This window comes from Erpetoichthys calabaricus, chromosome 17 (genome assembly GCF_900747795.2).
Source record: "Erpetoichthys calabaricus chromosome 17, fErpCal1.3, whole genome shotgun sequence".
NCBI lineage: Eukaryota > Metazoa > Chordata > Cladistia > Polypteriformes > Polypteridae > Erpetoichthys > Erpetoichthys calabaricus.
In genome coordinates this window covers 58,799,523-58,818,847 of record NC_041410.2, presented here as the reverse complement: position 1 = coordinate 58,818,847, position 19,325 = coordinate 58,799,523, and positions in this window count along the sequence as shown.

The window sequence follows — 19,325 nt, the reverse complement described above, 5'->3', positions numbered from 1 at the left end:
TGACGACTTTAATTTTCATATCGATAATCAGTGTGACCCGAAAGCAAAAGAATTCATGAACCTCCTGGACTCTTTTGATTTGAGACAGCACGTTAGTCAGCCAACACACAAAGCAGGACACACATTGGATTTAGTAATTACTAAAGGACTAAAAGTTGATGTGAGGCAGATCGTTGATACTGGTTTATCAGACCATTTTTTTTTACCATTTAATATAGAAATAATGATAGAAAAAATTAACGAGAAACATATTTTTAAAAAACATTCTTTTGATTCATCTGCAGCTTCAAAGTTTACAAACATTTTAAGCAACCAGTCCATTTGTAGTGCTTACTACAATAGTAAGGATAATGTAAATAGTAAGGTGGAAAATTTTAATGCAAAAGTGAGAGTTGCTGCTGACATAGTTGCTCCTGAAAAGACAGTTAAAAAATCTTCTAGCACTGTTACACTATGGAAGACCCAAAGAGTGTCTGATCTAAAGAGAACATGCTGGAGATCTAAACGGAAATGGAGAAAAACTAAACTGATTATCCACTATAAGATATTAAAGGCTAAAATAACAGAATACAACAACATAGTCCGTCTTGAGAGGCGGTGCTATTTCTCTAAAATTATAAATAAAAATGCTAGTAATCCCAGAGTTTTATTCTCTACAATTGATCGTCTGCTAAACCCAGGTCACTCAATGAAATGCCTCCAAAAAACCTCCAGTGAAACTTGTGAGGCTTTTGCTATATTTTTAATCACAAAATTAATGATGTTAGAAATAATGTAGCACATCTCCCCAATACTGATCCTCTTAAACCCCAGTACTCCATTTTAAACAAATTAAATTCTTTCACCAGGATAGATTTACCTGATTTATATAAAATAATTTCTCAACTGAGACCTTCCACCTGCCTCCTTGACCCAATACCTAGTAGTTACAATCTGGCTTGTCTTCTTGGGAGGGACCTGCAAAACTTTTTTATTGTTACCAAATCCCAGACTGTAATCCGACACATTCAACGTCGACACCAGGGCCCATAAATTGGAACAATAAACAGCCAGAAAAGCCAGCAGATCGGGAAGCAACTGGTTACTGTCAGGAAGCAATGCAATATCAGAAGACAGATGGCCAACATACTGGGTCCAAGACTAGGAATTACATGTGCAGGAGGCATACTTGGCTGGAGGGCCACTGAATGGCCTCTTCAATACAGTACTACTTGCCACAAACAATGTATGTGCCGTAAAAATGTCAAAACCAATGAAGTGTTGCAGAAAACTTCACAGCCTTTAACCGTGAAAACAGTGAGCCTGTGGCAGGCCATCTGTTCTATATTTCTGCATCCCGACTGGAAGGCCACAAGGAGCAAGAAGACTGAAACAACAATAACGTTACTTACAATTCCCAGGCTGATAGAGCCATCACTAATGCATTCCCAATGACCAGACCGGGGGTAAGTGACTCTCCTTTTTTACCAAAAGTTGATTAGAGATCTTGAAATTCATGTCTGATTTCCATCGCTAAAATTTTTAAGATAGAACAGGCCATATCTGAAAGGGGACTTCCAGACTATTTCTCCTACAGTGCCACAGAAAACCTGGCCTCACATATGCTAGATCAGTGCTCCTAGGACTGGCAAAGATGGGATGAAGATTCCTGAAAATCCACCTGAAGTCAGACTTGCCAAGCTGATAGCCGAATCGACCTTCAGGAACTGTGAAAGCCTTTAAAACCAGTGTCAGTGCTTCAGTCCATTTTGAAGACCTTAAAGGCTGCAGTAAACAAAACTGAAGATGTCTTAAAAGCATATCAGGAGGCACTCTACAAATATTTAAGGTTTTCAGACACTGGTTGCTGTCTAGAGTGAGCTTTTCCAATATGGTAAAGTGCAGTGTGAAGTGATCCGTGAACACATTGAGGGGAATCAAGTAGCACTCAGTCCAACAAATGTGGAAAAAAGTACCCCATAGCTGGACCGCAGATCATGAAGCCTGCTACCCAGACCAACGAAGTCCACATGGGAAAAGAAATAGGGGCACAGTATGAAGGGACTCCAGACCATCTTGAAGGGAACAGAGTAGTACTTGCTCCTGCTGGCAAATGGATTTCAGAAATAAACATCTCCATGTTGTAATTAAGGCTACACAGTAGATAGTCCCAAACCTTCCAGAGGCCTCAAAATAAAATGGGGAGTCTGTCCAAAATTAAAGACTCACCCAACAAATTGGGAGTGACCAATCAGGTATGCCTGCTAAGGTTGCATGACTTCTTTGCCATGCCTACATTGGTTGATGACATGCCAAAGCAGCGTGCGGAACAAAGAGAAAAAATATCACAGGGTGCAGGCTGTATCTATTCCTCCCTCTGCTTCAAAAATTGGAGAGAACAATGTTTTATATGCCATGGGTGGGGACACCATTGGAGACAATTTTTAGGACGACAATCCATTGGGTCGGAGCCATCCCTGAAGCAGCAGTAACCACAGAGGGCACATAATGACTGTGTTTTTTGTTTTTACAGAGGCATTGAAGCTGGATGGTGCACAACACACCTCTGGAGTATTCTTACCCCCTTGCGGAACTAGACGCTGACCTCTACAAGGCTCAGAAGAGGGGTGATTATATGAAGAAGGCACTTTGTCAAATAAAAATAATTTATTTGAATTGGGAATTGTGTTGGGTAGTGCCGTGGCTCTGGTTTGGGGCTGCCTAGTGGTTATTATATATATATATAGAGAGAGAGAGAGAGAGACAGCGAGAGGGAGAAAGTGGAACTCAGCCCCGGCACAGACAGGCACAGTGACACAAGTCTTAGCACACATGGTTTTATTTTAGATCATAACCAAGGCATACTCCTAACCTAAATGTGCAGGGAATCAATCTGATTTACATTAGGGTACTCATTTTTGTCCACTTGAGATGCAAATCTGTACAAATGAAATAAAAAACATAGTGTCCTGAAATGTACACAAAGGACTCTGATTTTTATGAGATGCTGTATTTTTGACTACACCTGCAGCATCTGGTTCAATGTTAGAAACATCTCTGGAGGGGTCACCAGCTTATTTCAAATAAAACTAATGCACAAATCCACACTAGTAGATTCCACATAAAAAATGTCAGTGATTTGTATTGTTATGTTTACCAATGGTTGTCACTCTTCTTATTCTTCAAAAAAATCTTTCCTAGAAATCTTTTGTTTTATCTCAATTTGCCACAGGACTTGGCTCCTCTTGCCCTCTGCCTTATACAGTATATATATGTGGTCGGTGCAGGTTTTAGCAGGCATCAAAAATCATTACCTTTTTGAATGTATGTAAATGCAAAACAAGATGATTTTCAATCAACTTTGTACTAAAGTATTACTAATTGCAAGCTTTAGGTGTTGTTTCCTCTGACTGGTGTTTCATTGCTTTTTCTAAGCATGTCCAAGTTTGACTATTCTTATTGCAGTTTCAGGTTTCAGATTTTTTTGTAACAAACTAATGACCGTGTTCTTACTTTGATTTTGACAACATTTTAGGTTTAGACATCTATTTAGCTTGATTGTTTTGGTGTTAATGAGGCATGTTTCATGACCTTTGATTCATCTTCTGATCTGCTATTATTCTGCCCTTGTGGCCTGCCATTTTCTAACACATTATACTGGCCAGTGGTTCTTGTTTGCACAGTCTTTTCAATCTCAGTCACTTTAGCTTTTAACTCTTTCAAAGTTATCAGAGTTCACTTGGTGGCCTCCCTCACTAGTCTTCTTCTTGTTCAATCACTGAGTTGTGTTTCTCAATCATCTTTTCACAGAACTGCTTGGAGTGTTCCTTCGTCTTTATTGTGTAGATTAGACCATGATAGTGGTTCACTACAAGATAAACCTTCCAGATATACATGTGTTTATACCAGAATCAAGTTAAATCCATTCACTACAGACACTTAACTAATTATGTGATTTTTAAAGCCAACTGGCTACACCGGTGATCATTTAGGCATTAATGGTATTGAAGGAGGAGAATGCTTGTGCCATTAATTATTTCGTGTTTTTATATATGTAATTAATTTAGACCACTTTGCAGACATCTGTTACTATTACATTAAAGCGTCTTTTATCTGCTAATCATTGTCAGGAAAGCCCAATTAAATCCATTGTGATTCAATGTTTTATATGAAAACTTCCAAGGGGTGAATACTTTTTATAGGCTAAACAGCCCACCTATCCTCAGAAACTTTTACCAAAACCTCCTGGGAAATTCCTTAACACTCTCAGACCATCTGTGAAGCATGATCCCACCCATGTGTCCTGGGTCTGCCCTGGGTGAACCATGCCTTGTATACCTCTAATGAAAGTAGCAATGGAAGCATTCTAACCGCATACCCAAATCATCTCAACTATCTCTTCTGTAGAAGCAAAGGTTGTACCATAATCCCATTAACTGTGCAAGGGAACCTTGATTTGGCTGCTTGCTCTTGTGGACAGTACCCTGAGGTGGTGATTATAGGTGTACAGAAAGATGTAGATTGATTGGTCAATTGAAGTCTGTGGTAACTACTCTGCCCTGTTATGATATTTTTAATAGCTGCAAAGTTAAAACTATATCTTAAAGTAATTAAGCACATTTAGCAAAGTTTATCATGTAATGTAATGCTTTCAAGTAACCTAGGGCAGCTGAGACAGGATGCAAGAAGACTACTTTAGGCTGTCGGCAGGAAACTATATGTTTTATTTACTGAATGAGAAAGGAAGTTGCCTTCAGGTTCTGTGCTGATAAAGACAGGAGCTGAAAATGGCAAAGCTCACACGCAATCCTGGAAATTAATGATCTGTCTATAGGACAATGGTATGTGTTTTTGCTTACCATGCTTACTTATAATTTAGTATGGTTAATTTTGCCCTGTGTCCAGCTAGCAACTGGAAGAGACCAATGATGATAATAAACTTTGTATGATGTAAGTAATCTAATTTTGTAACTTGTGCATCTTGTTACAGAATGTTGTGTGCGTCTAGTTGCAGCGTCCTGTGATAGGAGTGCTACCTCTTCAAAGAGAATAAATGGTATATGATTTAAACTTCCTCCTGCCTGTTTTCTTGTAGAGGTTTTGGGTCACCCAGGGGGTGATGGTCATTACTGCAACAAGTCTCACTTCACCACCATGACTCAATACAATGTCGGTAAACATGCTGATGTTGCACCAATTTATTGATCAATTTTACAATGTTCTTTTCCCCCACACTCATAAAAAAGACCCCAAGGTACAGCTTCTCACCTTTTACCTGAAGAGAACAAATCATTATTTTCTGAGAGGGAACTATAACCTCAGATTTGGAGCCATTAATTTACGTCCCAGCCATATCACACTGAGTGCCAAACTGTTTCAATGCATGCCAAAAATCACAGTTTAAAGAAACCAAGAGGAAAACATATTCTGCATCTCAGAGTGGAAACTCCCAGTCATCAGCTGTCTCGTGATATCATGTCCAACATTTCTCCTACATTTGAAATTAGTGAGCAGACCGCCCTCTAATCTCGATTAACCACTCAGTAATGCAAAGACTTATCCCCATCCCCGACTCTGAGCAGGGGTAATGGTATTGTGCCATCCAATCTTGACACAAACTGAATAGTTTATTAAATCATTGAGAATTTTCAAAATGGGCATACTGCCACCGAGTTGTTCATGGTGTTTGTTTTTTATTCTCCCATGAAGCTCCCCTTCTTGATTCGCCATTTTTTATTCTAATACACTGACAAAATCACCCTTACCTTGTGCTATATACATAAAGCAATGTGCATTTTGGAATCAGTGTGAAAACTCAGAACTAATCTGAGAAAATATTACAAAATATGATTTACTTAAAATTTTGCAAGCCTTTATTGTAGCCATGAATTTTATGAATGTGATTTAATTTTATTTAAAATCTGTATACATCTCTTTTTGTTGCAAATGGATATGTGTTGCATTATTTAATTATTTACGTCTACAACTATTTATCGGTGTCACAGGTTAAGCAACCAAAGTCACCCACTAATACAAATTTTCTAAGGGACAAACTTCCATCCACTCAGCCACATGCTCTTGAAGCACCTCCCATAGGATACTTCCCTTAATATCTTTTGATTTCTCCTTGGCAACAATTAGGTCAGAAAGAAATAAAATGGAGATATATTCTGCTTCTCAGATTGTTCTCCTGAGGCAAAATACCCCAGTAGTCTCACATGTGTCTCCTCTTGAGAGACATCAGCAGAGTCACACAATGGGTTCAGATCTTCCAAGTAGAGTCTTGATGTTTTTTTGCAAGTTGAAAGTATTTGCATTGTGTGCTAAGTAATACTGTATATGGTGAAATGTACGGACAGTTGTTTGTGGTAATAAAGCACTTTAATATGTATGACAGACTACAGTATGTAGTGGGAAAGATGGTACCAGACTACACACTGGGCACCTTGTTTCTTGAGACTGACAGGGATCAAAATAGAGATGTATTAGACAGGGAGACACAGACACAAAAAGATAATATTGCAAAACAAAAGTGGGTTTTATGTATAGGTGCATGGAAAACAGTAATAGGTGGGCTTTTTTACATAGTCCTCACTGCAACTGACAAATAAAACAGAGAAGCAATGTCCCAAAAAAATAGAGAAACTGTAAAATATTTACAGTGAGTATTGCAAATCTCCAAAAGGAAAAAGAAATGAAAAAATAAATGTATATACAGAAAACAAATTGTTAGTCTTCCTAAATAAAAATGCAGACAGGGACATACTAGACAAAAACCAAGTCCTTTCAACGATCCACAAAAAACATTTATTTAGAGAAAAATCAGTGTATATACAAAAAGTGCACAACAAACCCAATTTATATTAATACCTCCATCAAAACTATACTATAACTAAGAGATATTTATATCCATATATATACAAAAATATTTTTTTTTTTACAAAATAAGGTACAAGCTGCTAGGCTTGATGTACTATTAAGATTATCTACACCAAACTCTCACTCACCATCGTGACTGAGTCAAAAGATGTCCCCTTCAGGCAGGAAGTGCCTTTTATACTAGGGAGTGTAGCTTCCAACCAATCCTGCGACACACTGCTCCCTTCCTCCAATTGCAGCTGACGAAGGCACATTCAACTTACATGCTATACTCTACTCCTGCAAGGCCTGCATGAAATTACTTGGAGTGCGTGCGTTTCAGTTGGACAAGACATTCCATTCTCCGGACTTACTATAGTAAGTTGCTTTTTGTAACTTTATCTTAGGATCTCCTTCTCTGAAATAATGAGTTCATTTTCCTAACTCTCTAAGCTTCTTAATTTGTAGTGGCAGGTGGCTATGAAGACGATTGTGTTTTGACCAAGCACATGTGAAGTCCAGTAGGCCTTTGCTGAACCTGCGTATGTCCAGCTGTCGACATCACATAGCACAGTCCTGCAAAAGCAAAATTAAAATATTTGTGGCAGCGCACTCTCACAATTCGACTGTTTAAAAAGGTTTAAGTTCCTTTATTGTTCTGAACTGTTTTTAACTAGCTCTAGAACTTTTTCCTTTAAATTGGCAATGCATGGCAAGTATATTACACACCCTCCAATTACAAAGCTGTATGCCTTGCTTCTGTAATAATACTATTAGTTGCTCTACTTTATATTGCTGTTCTTCAATTAAATCATATCCAGTTGAGAAGAAAATGCAGGCAGTGTGGCATAGTGGTAAGCTGTTCGACTTTAAACCCAGAAGTAGTGAGTTCAAATCTGTGACCTTGATCAATAAAGTTTACCTGCCTCTTCTCTAATTAGAAACACAAAACAAATGGATCCAATCATATCTCAAATGTTGTAAGTCACCATGGATATAGTAAAATAAACAATATGAAGTCCTGAAAGAGATTTAAGCAAGACTAAGAAGAGATCTCACAAAATATAACAAAGTTTTCAAACCAAATTCTTAAGAGTGACTCATTTTACCTCAGTTGGATCTCATGTCTCCTTTCTGTCTAAAGGTATTTTTCCTAAGGAATTTTAGAAAAAAACATCTGTAACAAAGTTAATTCTTAAATGAATTTAAACATAAATGAGAATCACTTTTAAGTCTCATGAGCCATCAAAGATAAACCTTTGAGCAGTATAAATTTCCTAATGGAAGGGATATTGTAAAAAAATGTACTTGAAACTTGCTGCTTATTTAACTAGAATATCCATTTGTACCAGCACATTTTAGATAGAAAATAATATCATATATAACATTTAATTGTGTTTTGTTCTCTGATAACAGTTGTGGGAAACAGCCTGGACACAGACAGGCAGATATCATTTAAAGCACCATAACACGTTTATTTACACCATTTACAATATAAAGTGAAAACACACACAACCCACTTCACCCCAAAGTCCAGGCCTCTTTCCTCAATGCCTTTTCCTTTAGGTCCGCCTCCACTCCTCTCCTCTGAGCTCTGTCTTTCTCCGCTCCTGACTCCAGCCATCAAAAGGGAGGCGCCCCTTTTAAGCTCACTCGGACGTACTCCAGGTGCCTCCCGATTAGCTTCTGCCGGCCCTTCCTGGTGTGGCGGAGTACAGGCTGCGCACCCGGAAGCATTCCGGGTGTCCCTGGTCTTCTTCCCCCCAGCACTTCCGGGTGTGGTGGAGGTGCTGAGGGCCAGGGCTCCACAGGCATTGGGGCATTCCCTAGCGGTGACCATGGGCCCCTATAGGGTTGAGCTTCTAAGCTCCATTCCCATGGTCCCCAAAGCCACCAGGGTGGTCGCCCCCTCATGGTCTGGAGCAGGCGTAAGCCCTTCTCCAGTCCTCCTGAGCGTCCTGGCTGGGTACCACCCCCAGCCGCTTGCCACACAGTTTACATATAAAAAGTCTTATTTATTTTTTTTATTTTTGAAGAAAATAACATTGCATACAATCAAATCGAACTTATGCAACAAATGACTTTATTGTCAAACTAGAAAAAAATATTGTTAAAAAGAAAGCAGGAACAAAATACAAACCTGAACAAAAGACAAAACCTAACAAAATAGAATTCAACCCTGACCTGCAAGAAAGAGAGGAAATCCAATAGCATGGGCAAAAATAGAAAAAAGAAAAAGAAGGGAAAAAATATTCTCTTCCCCTAATGTAAATGCTTATTATAAAATTGTATTAATTAAATCTTGCCATAATTAAAAAAAAAATTTTTGAACAGATTCTCTCAGTGAGGATTTGATTTTTTCAGATTTCAAATAGTACCCACTAACTTATAAAGGATGGGTTGGGATTCTTCCTGTTGAGCGATATAAGTCAACATACTAGTAGTGTGGAATAGGCAATTAGAATCAATTTGTCCTTCTCCCCTTTAAGCACATCTGGGAGTACACCAAACAGCTGTTAATGGGTTAGGAGACATTGTGACACCAATGTCTGTTAGGCATTCAAAGATTTTTGTCCAAAATGATGTTGATTTGGTGCACTTACAAAATTTGTGGCCCAGTTTGTCTGGAGCTAGATTGCAATGCTTTTGCAGGTTGGATCTTGTCCTGGATACATTTTGGACAAAGTTAAACATGAGAAATGAGATCAATGAAGGATTTTAAGTTGAATTTTTGAATGCTTTGTGCATATTGTTTCCTTAATAGGCATTACCTCTCTGGAAATGTGTTCTTTTGAATTGCGGCATTTTAATTAACCTGAATTTAAATAATTATAAATAAACAAGGTATTATCCCCACCCCTCATGCAATAAGACGGTTAAAAGATTACACGAGAAGCATAAAGGATAATATAGCTCTTTACTGATGGGTTCACGTGGTATTACAAACGGGAAGCTAATGACAGACATATCAAGCATGTGGGAGACTTGACCTACGCAGTCCTGCCATCTTTCGTCAACACGCTGAAAGGATTTTAGCCGGACAGAAGACATAATCTTCTGCCCGGCCTTGGACGGAAGACATACTCTTCTGCCCAGAAGCTTCAAAGTGTTGGTCGTTGGTCCATCCTTTTATTCTGGTTGTTCCATGTGCAGGGTGCGTTTCTCTGGTTCCAAACAAGGACAGGAAGGATTCCAGCCCCACCTTCAAAAATACAGGAATAGCACAATGCCTACATACAGTTCTTATACTCCCAACAAGGAAAGAAGATGGTGTACTGACAGAAGACAGAAATATACTAGTCTGTCTTTAAGCTGACTATTCAATTGTCCAGTTGTCTTTGGCTCTCTAGTCCTGTGCTTGGCTCGGCAATTCTAAATACTGAAGCTGTGCTCCTGTGTACCATATTTGGTCTGCCTGTATGAATGAGTCTATAACAGTGGGCACAGAGAACAGTGACATTAAACTTAATAAAAAACACATAGTATAACACATATGAATTTAGAGTGTGTTCTGTGCATGGCTGCTTTCCACTCCTCTTCTGAGATATTAATTGAAAGATAATTTTCCTACCATACCTTAGGATCTTTGAAATGTTCTTATATATTGTTGAGATGATGACTGAGTCTTTAACACTCAGTATTTCTTCTGGAAAAGAAATGGGTGGGAGATATAGAAAATTGGGAAGGTCTGTTTTAGCAAAATAGTAGTGGAAAAGTTGTGTTGGTAGGAAGTTTAATTTGAAGCATAATTGTTCATAATATGCAAAAAATATAAACAGTGCATCCGGAAAGTATTCACAGCGCATCACTTTTTACACATTTTGTTATGTTACAGCCTTATTCCAAAATGGATTAAATTCATTTTTTTCCTCAGAATTCTACACACAACACCCCATAATGACAATGTGAAAAAAGTTTACTTGAGGTTTTTGCAAATTTATTAAAAATAAAAAAACTGAGAAATTACATGTACATAAGTATTCACAGCCTTTGCTCAATACTTTGTCGATGCACCTTTGGCAGCAATTACAGCCTCAAGTCTTTTTGAATATGATGCTACAAGCTTGGCACACCTATCCTTGGCCAGTTTCGCCCATTCCTCTTTGCAGCACCTCTCAAGCTCCATCAGGTTGGATGGGAAGCCTCGGTGCACAGCCATTTTAAGATCTCTCTAGAGATGTTCAATCGTATTCAAGTCTGGGCTCTGGCTGGGCCACTCAAGGACATTCACAGAGTTGTCCTGAAGCCACTCCTTTGATATCTTGGCTGTGTGCTTAGGGTCGTTGTCCTGCTGAAAGATGAACCGTCGCCCCAGTCTGAGGTCAAGAGCGCTCTGGAGCGGGTTTTCATCCAGGATGTCTCTGTACATTGCTGCAGTCATCTTTCCCTTTATCCTGACTAGTCTCCCAGTTCCTGCCGCTGAAAAACATCCCCACAGCACGATGCTACTTCACTGTTGGGATGGTATTGGCCTGGTGATGAGTGGTGCCTGGTTTCCTCCAAACGTGACGTTTCCTCCAAAGTTCAATCTTTGCCTCATCAGACCAGAGAATTTTCTTTCTCATGGTCTGAGAGTCCTTCAGGTGCCTTTTGGCAAACTCCAGGCAGGCTGCCATGTGCCTTTACTAAGGAGTGGCTTCCGTCTGGCCACTCTACCATACAGGCCTGATTGGTGGATTGCTGCAGAGATGGTTGTCCTTCTGGAAGGTTCTCCTCTATCCACAGAGGACCTCTGGAGCTCTGACAGAGTGACCATCGGGTTCTTGGTCACCTCCCTGACTAAGGCCCTTCTCCCCCGATCGCTCAATTTAGATGGCCGGCCAGCTCTAGAAAGAGTCCTGGTGGTTTCAAACTTCTTCCACTTACGGATGATGGAGGCCACTGTGCTCACTGGGACCTTCAAAGCACCAGAGATTTTTCTGTAACCTTCCCCAGATTTGTGCCTCAAGACAATCATGTCTCGGATGTCTACAGACAATTCCTTTGACTTCATGCTTGGTTTGTGCTCTAACATGAATTGTCAACTGTGGGACCTTATATAGACAGGTGTGTGCCTTTCCAAATCATGTCCAGTCAACTGAATTTGCCACAGGTGGACTCCAATTAAGCTGCAGAAACATCTCCAGGATGATCAGGGGAAACAGGATGCACCTGAGCTCAATTTTGAGTTTCATGGCAAAGGCTGTGAATACTTATGTACATGTGAATTCTCAATTTTTTTATTTTTAATAAATTTGCAAAAATCTCAAGTAAACTTTTTTCATGTTGTCATTATGGGGTGTTGTGTGTAGAATTCTGAGGAAAAAAATGAATTTAATCCATTTTGGAATAAGGCTGTAACATAACAAAATGTGGAAAAAGTGATGCACTGTGAATACTTTCCGGATGCGCTGTATATACAATTATCTAAGTGTTTTAATCGCCAGTGTTTTCAAGAGATTAAATACTGTGTAGATTGAGAGGGTTGTAAAGAGTGATTATCGTGTAGAACAGCAATAAATAAAAGCTTATTTGCTTTGAAGCACATCCTTCATTGGTGTCATATTCTGAGTGATTGATGGACAATTGGATAATTGGTATATTGATGATAATTAGTATTTACTGAGGTGCAATGCAGGACATGTAAAGGAAAATAGAACGTTTTTTTCCATTGCAGACAAGGCTTGTGTAAATTCACTAATTTGTGTCAATTTCCAGGTATTTATAGCTTATATATTTGCCACCCAGTAATAAAATTGAAAGTTAGGTAGTGCCGTGCCAACTTCTGCTTTAGGTCTTTATAGAGTCGCCTTTTGAATGTGTAGGAAGTCTTGAATTCCAGAAAAAGTATTTTATAATTAAGCCTAGCTTCTTAAAGATTTGTTAATATATATAGAAGTGCTTTAAAATATAAAAACAAAATTGGGTAGGATGTTCATCTTGACAGTATTGATTCTCCCTGCTAATGTGAGATTGAGAGTAAACCATCTGCTCACATCTTGTTTGATTTGTTTTTTCATGCTGATAGCAAAATTTTGTTGAAAAAGATCTTTATATTTACTTGTAATGTTTACCCCTAGATATTCAAACTGTTTTAATAAAATTAACAGATAGATGCCCAGTCTAGTATGATTTGTAGAGAGTTCACTGAAAAAAGAACACACCACTTTTATTCAAATCGATTTTGAGTGCAGATATCTTTTGAGATTCTGCTAGTGCATTAAGAAATAACAGTAAAATTGTTTGTGGGTCTGATATACAGCATACAGTGTATAATAATATTTTCTGTTCAAGTCCTTCTCTGATAACCCCAACAGAAGTAGTACTTTTCAAAAATAACTAGTAGAACTTGTGGTATATGGCCGGCAGATCATCCCGGCCAATACTCCCAGGCCGCCAGGTGGAGCCCTTCTTGCAACATGGAGGTGCCCCGAGTTCCAGCAGGGCATCATGGACAGTGGAGTTTTACATCACATCCCTGCTGGATACCATGGGGGCCTCCAGGGGAAACTACAGGAAGGCAAAAGGATTTTTATCATAGCCCAGAAGTACTTTCTAGTCATGGGAATGGAATTAACGAAGTACTTCCGAGAATGAAGAAAAGGAGTTTTCACCTGATCCGGAAGTGTTATGAAATCACGTGGACTGAGAGAAAGAAGCACTTCTGGGTCAAGGACTATAAAGGACTCTGGGAAAACCCAGCAAGTTGAGCCGAGTTGGGAGGAAAGGTGACTAAACTGCTGGGAGTGGAGGATTGTGATTAATTATTGAGTTATTATTGGAGTATTGTGGAGTGGAGGGTGCTTTGTGCACATTTTGTTATAATAAATTTAATTCTGGACTTTTACCTGGTGTCTGACGTGTTGTCTGAGGGTTCAAGGGGACGACAGCACCCCCTATCTGTCACAAACTATGTATACATTAAAGTTTAGCTAAAAATGTGGTATAATGGCCAAAAATTGGTTAAATGGCTTTAAAAATTTCTCCATTGAAGACAACACAAATCATTGAAATATCCAACAGTTTTGGGAAAATAAATTTGCAAAGACATACCTTCACTACTACTACTACTACTAAAAATAATTATAATAATAATAATAAGTTTTACATGCCTTTCTTATATCAAAAATTGGAAATTATTTAGCTTACTTGCATTGCCAAGCAGCATTTCTGTCAGCAGTTCACACATTTCCTTCTCCCATATGTGGTCTTTGTACTGGGAACAGTGATGGTTAAAACAACAAACACATGAATGGAGTGTTCCTGAGTGGGAGGAATCTGCAGCTACTCATCACATCATTGATCTGCTGAGTCCATCACTCAGCTTTTGTGTTTCATTCATTCTGTGTCCATTGCTTTGCAGATTTCATTATAAATGTTAAAACCATTTGCGTTAGCAATATCAGTATAATGTAGAAATAATGTGCAATACTATATTAGAATTATGTAGTGACTGGTATACAGGCACCGTGCTCGCTTGGTTTAGTTCTTATTTATCAAATCGATTCCAATATGTACAGAAAAGTGCTGACAGTACTCCATCATTATACACAGACGTGAGATATGGTGTCCCGCAGGGCTCAGTACTGGACCTTTTACTGTTTTCACTTTACATGCTTCCACTGGGATCTTTCATTAGGAAACATAATGTTAATTTTCACTTGTATGCAGATGACACCCAGATATACCTTTCATTTAAATCAGATGAAGTTTCTCCGATGTTGTCTTTAATTAGTTGTGCTAGTGAATTAAAGGAGTGGATGAATGAGAACTACTTGTCTTTAAATACAGATAAAACAGAGATGTTAATTGTTGGAGGGAATGACGCTGATCATAACAATATTTTGTCATCATTTAACTCAGTTGGAATCCCAATTAATTTTACTGAATCAGCCCGCAATCTAGGAGTTATCTTTGACTCTAGTATGTCATTTAAAGCGCATATTACAAAGTTGTCCAAAACATGATTCTTCCATCTTAAAAATGTTAGGAAATTAAGGCGCTTTCTAAATAAACAGGGTTCTGAGAAATTAATTCATGCATTTATCTCTAGTAGGATTGACTACTGCAATGCGGTGTTCACTGGATGTTCAAACTGTTCTTTATACAGCCTCCAGTTAATACAAAATGCGGCTGCAAGAATTATTACAAGAACAAGACAATACGAACACATAACTCCAGTTCTTAAATCCTTACACTGGCTCCCGGTTTAAGTTTAGGGCAGATTTCAAAATCCTTCTTTTAACATATAAAGCAATTAAATGGCCGAGGTCCGGCTTACTTGTCTGACTTATCATGACATACAAACCAGAGCGCACATTAAGATCTCAAGATGCTGGTCTGCTTATGGTTCCAAGGCTTAATAAAATAACAGTGGGAAGTCGAGCTTTTAGTTACAGGGCCCCTAAACTGTGGAATGGTCTGCCTGTTACTATAAGAGATGCCCCTTCGGTTCTCAGCTTTTAAATCCCGGCTGAAGACCTCACTACTTCAGTTTAGCATATCCTGACCTAGAGCTGCTGATTAACTGTACATACTGCTTCTCTGTTGTTAGTTATTAGCACTAAAACTTAAGTAACATGATAGTTAGAATTGGATACTACCCCTCACCTATTCTGTTTCTCTTCTCGGTACTCAAATGTGGCACTTGGTGCCACAGCCCCACCTGCCAAGTTGTTTTGCCTGCCTAAGGTAAAGTCATCCCTGATGGAGGATCGTAGGAATCGTTAGAAAGAGGGGTCCTTTTATCGGATTGGCTGGCCCAACACTGTTTCAGCCGTGGAATGGTCAAATGGGGGAGGCAGCTTGATGGATGAGGTCTCCAGGAGTCTAAAATTATCCAATCTTATTATGTGATATCATCTACTGTTAAATTCTGCTCCGTACTTCTAAAAAAAATTTTATTTTTTTATTTATTTATTGAGGATTTGTTCTGTGTATTGTGTTGTATTGACCCCCTCTTTTGACACCCACTGCATGCCCAACCCTACCTGGAAAGGGGTCTCTCTTTGAACTTCCTTTCCCCAAGGTTTCTTCCATTTTTTCCCTACTAGGTTTTTTTTGGGAGTTTTTCCTTGTCTTCTTAGAGAGTCAAGGCTGGGGGGCAGTCAAAAGGCAGGGCCTGTTAAAGCCCATTGAGGCACTTTCTGTGTGATTTTGGGCTATACAAAAATAAACTGTATTGTTATTGTATTGTATTGTATTGTACTGGTATAACACTAAATAAGTGTATCAGAAAGATGACTGGTATAACACTAAATAAGTGTATCAGAAAGATATCAGGTATATTGTACTGAATTACTGTTTTCTGGCATGGATTTTTTTTTTATAATTCATCCATCATCACCTTTCATTTTCATTTGCACAGTGTCCCCTGGATGGCAATTATGTATATTATTTATAAAAATGTAGACTATGTGTGTGTAAATGCAAAGAAAATATTTTAGGTGTTTACTTCTCTTAACATAAGATAAAATTATTCATTGAATACCAAACTCTCTAGCTGGCACAAACTGTCAGCATCATCATCACTATAAAATAACACTTCTTGTTTGGTGATAAATGCTTTTGGCCGAGGTATTTCAATAACGCCAGGCACCTTATCAGTCCCCCTGTGTAAATGAATGATGATCTGTTTACTCTGTAGTAATTTGTGTCATTTTCCTGATGGTTCATTTACTTTGTTGTAATCTAAGCCCTTTTCCTGATTTCTAAAACATGCAGATGAAACAGAGGATGATGCAGAGTTATATAGCACCACTATTTTATGCTGGTATCTTATCTCTGATTGGTATAAGAAGTTGATTGGTTCTCTAAATTGTCATTCTTACAGTGTTTTAGCAGGAAGTGCATATATGAAAATACTGTGTAACAAGAGACCAAAATATCCAACCTAATCTAATATGAATATGCATGTGATAGTGCGCACAGATGCATGTCTCAAGAGTTTGCTTTTTTTCCTGACTTTGAAGTGACGTCAGGGATGCACTGATTGCTCTACGGGAAGCTGCTGGGTCATTTTCAATTTTTATTTTTCTAAGTGAAGCAGAAAAGTTTAAAATAAGGTCTTAAATGTAGGGTGCATCCCAGTTCTTGTGTCTGGCCCATACCAACTTCTATGGATTAATGCATGGTGAAAAAATTGAGGTAGAATTTTGTTGTCTCTAGCTTCTATAAACTTTGCTAATAATAGTGGAGCTAACTTAGTTGATTTCTTTTTAAAATTCCACTGGATAGCCATCAGGGCCTGCTGCTTTCCCATTTTGGAGTGAGTTTATAGCACCCAGAAGTTCTGAGAGTACCAGAGGTTTGTCCAGTTCCTCTACATCAAGAGTATCTTGCAGTGGTATTGCATCAAAATATCCTTAGTTTGTGACTCTTTAAACTGAATAGAATATAAAGATTTATAGTACTCCCTAAATGTGTTAGTTATATATTTATGGTCAGTAATTTTTTCTTCTTATATGTTGGTAATTTCTGTTATTACATTGCAAACTTCCTGTTAGTGGATTTGTTGAGCTAAGATCTTATTACCCTTCTCTCCATGGTCATAATAATGATGTGATTTAAAGATAAATTGTTCTATTTCTTTTGTTGTCAAGAGGTTAAATTCTGTTCGTACAGCATGTTTTTCCCTGTAAAGTGCCTCATTTGGAGACCTTGGGCTTTATGTATAATGCCGTGCATAGAATTCATGCTGAAACATAGCATATGGACAAAAGTGGAAATGTGCGTACGCACAAAAAAAATCCAAATGCATAAATCTGTGTATGTGCTGTTCCATACACTACCCCTTTACAAATCCCAATGAACGTAAATTTAACTCACCCAGAATTTTGCATATTTTAATATGCAAATCAATATAAATATCAAGTTCCATTAAAAAAAGAAGAATTTCAATGAGTGAGAAGTGGAAGCAAGGAAAAACGTACTATTTGTTGGCTTATGCACATGCATATAAAATGTGGTGGAGACACTTGAAAGTCTGAGTTTAGAAAGCTGCACAGTGCCTGAAAGATAAAAGAAGTGGTCAGATATCACAGAGGACGTGAAAAGCTGAGTTGCTTCCCACCGTCTGTTTATTCTGTTTAAGACCATGCGATGGTCAGGTGGTGATGATGCTGCTGTGCTGAATACGTGAGATGTGGTCAATGAACTAAGGAATATAAGGGCCATACTATGTGACATCCATCCATCCATTCATTATCCAACCTACTATATCCAAACCACAGGATCACGGGGGTCTGCCGGAGCCAATCCCAGCCAAGGCAGGAAACAAACCCCAGGCAGGGCGCCAGCCCACCGCAGCAATGTGACATTGACCACAAATTAAATGAATTGGTTAAAAAAAATGCTGCATCTGATAACCTGTTTTTACATTCAGCTAATTACATTCAAACAAAGTTGTAATGCTGTCCGATCTGGGGTTGGTCAGTTTCATCATAGTGCATCTTTCAGCTACATGCTTGCACACTGCGACACACTTTCTGTGCACTATAGAGCAGTACATTAATAGAGTAGAAATGCTTTCTATTTACATATACAAATTTATTCTCTGAAGGTGCCTTTATAGCGTAACAACGGCATAGTGTGCCACAACAGACCGATTCTCTGCTCTTTACTTTGTGATGACTCACTATCCTTAAAAGGACTGCTTGCCTTTTGCCGCACTAGTTGGAAAAAGCACCTGAGACTGTGCAGAGCTGCTGTTTTTATAGGTTTTCTAGCTATATATGATGTAACGCCAGGTCATTCTTTTGGTGATTCATCCCTGGCTGATGTAACTTGTCTGGAGCCTTTGCAATAGCAATGTGTGTGTAGTTGACTACTCTGATGGCATTTGGAAAACTGGACGTTGCTGCAAATTACACTTTTATGTTTGCCAGTTCAACCACAGTGTAAGGAAATTTTATTTATCTGAATGACAAGCGGATAATACCATCCTATACAGCTGGCATGGCGCAACTCAGTGATGATTGTGAAATACCTGATTGATCAGCAAGTTTACTTGAAAAACTCCTGCGGCTAAAAACCCCAGAGTGGACAGAACCTACAAAAGAGCAGGTAGAGCACAATTCCTCAAAGTCTGCTTTTGTAAAGCCAGTGCCAGTTCAGCACACAGCTCCAAAAGGATAGCTTTTGGAAACTGAAACTGACTTAGAATCCTGTCCTCATCATCTGTAATTACGTGCTCTCTTCTGTTGTGATGTGAGATTTTACATATAACTTGATGAATATTTTGTACTGTATATCTTTATTTGTAATTTAGACAAAGCAATGTAATTTAGTGTTATAACCCCCCCCCCCAAACCCTTAGGTATGGGTCTGTTTGAATTTTACGACAGGATTTGGGGGGATGTGTGTTTTAAACCAGTTTGGCAAGTGTTTCTTTGCTAAAGTCATTTCTACCCCCGCAAATGAGCTAAGGTGTACTTTAACATATGGTTTGGGGGCAGGTGTTAAGATGTTCTATTTCCCCCATTTGTCTGAAGTATGGCTGTTTGGAATTG